This window comes from Chinchilla lanigera, unplaced genomic scaffold, assembly GCF_000276665.1.
Source record: "Chinchilla lanigera isolate Chin_1 unplaced genomic scaffold, ChiLan1.0 scaffold00083, whole genome shotgun sequence".
In the NCBI taxonomy this organism is placed as follows: Eukaryota; Metazoa; Chordata; class Mammalia; order Rodentia; family Chinchillidae; genus Chinchilla; species Chinchilla lanigera.
Genome location: NW_004955484.1, coordinates 9493503 through 9498188, shown reverse-complemented (window position 1 = coordinate 9498188; position 4686 = coordinate 9493503). Strand labels below are relative to the sequence as shown.

Here is a 4686-nt window from a genome sequence, read left to right as displayed (position 1 = left end):
TTGTTTGTATTGTTCTTATGCTATTTTGTAAATGGATGTCTGTTAATGTGTTTTCCTTCTTTTATTTCTTAAAATTAAAAAAAAAAGAATACACCAAGTATTAAAAAAAAAATCACTGTCCATGCCTATTCTGTCTGTGATCATTGGCCTGTGTTCTTTACAGACTGTTAGACAGAAGGCCTTGGTTCCTTGCTAGGTGTAAGAAACCTGCAGGTTCTTGTTGTATGAGTTTCTCCGTAGAGCGACTCACAGCATGGCAGCAGGCTTCCCCCTGGGTAAGTGACACAAGAGAGCACAGGTCCAACATGAAGCTAGAGTTTTGGGTTCTCTGCCTTAGAATTGGAGTCACTAGATCAGTTCCACCCTCAAAGAGAAGAATATTAATCCTTCCCCCGTGTGTGTATGTGTGTGTGTGTGTGTGTGTATGAGAGAGAGAGAGAGAGAGAGAGAGAGAGAGAGAGAGAGAGAGAGAGAGAGAGGGTCTTGCTGTGCTATTCAGACTAGCTTTGGACTCACTAGCCCAAATTGGCCTGAAACTTGTGGAGATCCTGCTGCCTCCACATTCTGAATGCTGGGATTACTTGTTCCAGTTTTCCCCTCTCTCTTTCCCTCCCCTTTTTCCCCTTTTCTCGCTGAGCTACATCCCCAAACTCCACACACACAAATACACACTCCTTTTAAATTTTAAGATTGAGACATTATAGGTGTGTGCCACCACACCTGGTTAACTTTCATCTCTTGTATTTTTTGTTTCTTTGTTTTGAGATAGGATCTCAGTACATAGTCGTCCCTTGAATTTACAGTCATAGCCCAGACAGAAATCTACCTCCCTATTACTCAATTTTGGCTTATCCAAACTAAAAAATCCTTTTTACTTTGTTTTGCAGAGATCTATGGCTTTCTCTATTTTGTCTCTCCCATAACCCCACTCAAAACAGAAACGTGAGGACAAAAGGGCGTAATAACAGGCTCTCTAGCTATATGGCCATTGTAGCTTTAAAAATATGCCCACAAATTCTTGAACAGTCTACCCTTCAAGACACGGAGGTCTGCTGGTTGCGGTAACATACACCTGTGATCCCAGCAGTCAGAGGCTGAGGTAGGATCACCACTAGTTTGAGGCCAGTCTGAGCTAGCTATTTACCACAGTGAGTGACCAAAAATCGGAAAGAGAAGATAAACTTCAAGAGGGCCTGTAGGTCTCCTACAGCTGGAAGGAAAACAGAAGCCATGCATTCTTTCCCCCTCCACATTCTGGGAAACACAGGAAGCAGTTTCTGGGCGCCATGAGATGTCTCCCGCATTCTCCAGCCTCTGGGAGGGAGAAAGAAAAAAAAAATGTTCAAAATGTGTCTGCTTTCCTGGCTGGCTCACCAAATTTTTTACCAGGTTTGGGGTGCTGGGTTCTCCTTCAGGAGGTGGTTTCTAGGTTCTTTCTGTCCGGAGCAAAGAATTGGTCAAGACAAGCACAAACAGTAGCAAAGTTTTATTAGAGGTAGAAAAGAACCAGGCTCTCTTTGTACATCCACTCCTCAGGTGGAAATCAGGTGTGGACTGTTCTATTAAAAAGTTGCTTGGCTCTTACAAGAAGTCCACATGCAGGGTTCTAAGAAGTGTTCTGCAATACATCTTGGCATTGTGTAATTAGCAAGTCCCACCTACTTCCCCAGCCAGGTTTGCCAGACCCTTATCTCCCGTCTCAGATAACAATGGATAAGCTGCCCAAGCTGGACTTGAACTTAAAATCCTCCTGCCTCAGCCCCCTGAGTAGCTTACAGGTATGTGCCACATGGCTAGAAATGTAGTCCTTAGAATGTTTCTTAAACAGGATTACTCCCAATCTTTTGAACTTGAGTGCAGTTTAGACACCAGCAATTGACTATGATTACTCTTCACCAACCTTGGGACTCTTTTTCGGGTCTCCTTCTCAGATTGTATAGTCCAGGCCCCCTCAACTAGCCATTCTTTTCTAAACATGTTTTTTTCATTAAAAAACTTTTATTTGTATATGTTTATGACATATAGTTATTACACTTAGCTTGGGGGATTGATATACATATACAAACCACATCCTGATCACTTTTACTCCCCGTGTGCCCCTTTCCTCCCATGGCCTCTACCCTGTATCCCCTTCTCATCTCTGCAGTCTATCTCCTTGTTTTTAAATGTGACTTTTTTTATTTTGCTCTAAATTATTTATGTTTTGGGTCTCTCATATTAGAGGAACCATACAGTACTTAATCTTTTAGAGTTTTTTTGTTTTGTTTTGTTTTGTTTTTTGTTGTTCTTTGAGACAGGCTCTCATTATGTAGTTCAGCCTGGCCTTGAACTATGTACCCCAGCATAGCCTCAAACTTACAGCCATTCATTCTACTTCAGTCTCCTGAGTTCCAAGATTAGAGGCATGTGCCACCATGCCCATCTTATCTAACCTTTTGTGACAATATCTTTCACTTACAATTATGGTATCAAGATCCATCCATTTTCCTACAAATAACTCAAATTTATACTCCTTAGTGGCTGAAGAGTAATCCACTATATTGTGTATAAATGCATTTTCTTTATCTATCCATTAGTTAATGGGCTTATAGGCCACTTCCATGATATAGCTATTGTGAGTTGTGCTGCTATGAACACGGGTATGCATGGGTATGTGTGATGACTTTACATCTTTTGAAAAGATACCCAGGAGAGGTATACCTGGGATAAATGGAATTTCTAGGGTTAGTTTTTTTGGGTTTTTTTGGTACCAGGAATCAAGCTCAGGACCTTGTGCTTGCCAGGCAGGCATAGGGTTAATTTTTTGAGAAATCTCCCATATTGATTTCCAAAGTGTTTGTACTACTTTAAATTCCCACCAACAGTGTAGAGAGTTCCTTTTTCTACACAGTCCCACCAGCATTTGCTGTTTTTTGAGTCCTTGATCATGGTCATTTTTGCTAATGTAAGGTTGAATATCAGTATTGTTTTGATTTGATTTTCATTCAAAGATGAATATTTTTTCATTCTTTGGCCATTTGTATTTTTTCTTTCTTTCTTTTTCTTTTTTGTACCAAGAATTGAACTCAGGACCTCATGCTTGCCAGGCAAGTGCAATTCTACTGAGCTATATTTCCAGCCCCGTATTTTTTCTTTGAGAAGTATTTTTTTCTTTTTCTTTCTTTTTTTTTTTAATCTTTTTGAGACAGGGTCTCTCTATGCAGTTCAGGCTGGTCTTGAGCTCATTTTGTAGCCCAAAGTTACAAAAGTTACATTGCTGGTCTCGAACTCGCAGCAATCCTCCTGCCCCAGCCTCCCGAGTGCTGGCATTACAGGATTGCACCACCACGCCCGGCTTCATTTTTTGATTGAGTCTTTAAGGGGTACTTTTAAAAAAACTTTTATCTGTTCTAGGTATTGGTTCTCTGAGGACTAGCTGGTAAAAGTTATTTTTATTCTGTCTTTTCACTCCATCCTTTGCTATCCAGAATGTTTGAATGTGATATAAACTAATGTATTGAATCTTGGTATTATTTCTTGTCCAGTATGGGTTATTTACAGGAACTCGTTTTTTACCCCTCTCCCACCTATCTGTAGGAACTCTTAAGTCATTGATCCATTTTGATTTGATTTTAGTACAGAGTGGGATATATAGATCAAGATTCTTTCTTCTACATGCAGGTAACAAGTTTTTCAAGCACCATTTGTTTAAAGAGAGTATTTTTCTAGCATAAACTATTGGCTTCTTTGTCAAAAATAAAATAACTGAAGATGCTTAGGATTGTTTGTGCATTCTCCATTCTATTCCATTCATTAATAGGTCTGTTTCTGTTCCAGTAGCTAGACACATCTTTAATGCTTGCCCTGATGGCTGAGGCAGGAGAATCACAACTTCAAGATCAGCCTAGACACATAATGAGATTCCCATCTGTTATGGTTTGTGTCTGGATGTCCCCCCCAAATCTCACGCAGTCATGGGGTAGGCTTCTAGAGGTTTTGACTGATCCATTATGGGTGTGAATGCTATACCTGCCCTGGGGCAGGTAGTTTGCATACAGTGTAAGGGAGGGAAAAAGGCTGCTTGCTGCCCCTCCTCCCTTTTTACTGTTGTTGCTTTTGCAATCTTCTGCCACCACGAACTGTTGCCCCTGCCATGTGCCACTCTGCCTTGGAGCCAGCCAAGTATGAAGCCAAGTATGACTAAAACCTCCACAGGTATTTTGTCTCAGCAACATGAGAAAAGTAACCAAGACACCATCTAAAAATTTAAACCCTCCCCCCATCAGAGACTAGGAGTAAGAGATGCTTGCCCTGGTAGGGTTAAGTGATCCCCTGTAATCACAGCACCTTAGGGGGCTGGAGTCAGGAGGATCACAAGTTTGGCCCCAGCCTGATAATTTATTTAATAAGACACTGTCTCAAGACTTAAAAAGGGACTTCGTTCTGGGGTCAAAATGGCAGGCTGCCCTGCTGCTGCAGCATCAGGCCAGTGGCTGGAAGGTATTCAAAAGTGGTATTATAATGCTGCAGGATTCAATAAGCTGGGCTTAATGCGAGATGATACAATATATGAAAATGAAGATGTAAAAGAAGCCATAAGATAGCTTCCAGAGAAACTTTATAATGACAGGATGTTTCACATTAAGAAAGTGGGGGAGCTGGGGATTTAGCTCAGTGGCAAAGCACCTACCTGGCAAGCGCAAGGTC

At 41.2% G+C, this 4686-nt stretch overlaps 1 pseudogene; it reads left to right on the top strand.

Moving 5' to 3' along the window:
* Positions 1 to 4433: 4433 nt before the first annotated feature.
* LOC102008732 lies at positions 4434 to 4649 on the top strand (annotated as a pseudogene).
* Positions 4650 to 4686: the final 37 nt, after the last annotated feature.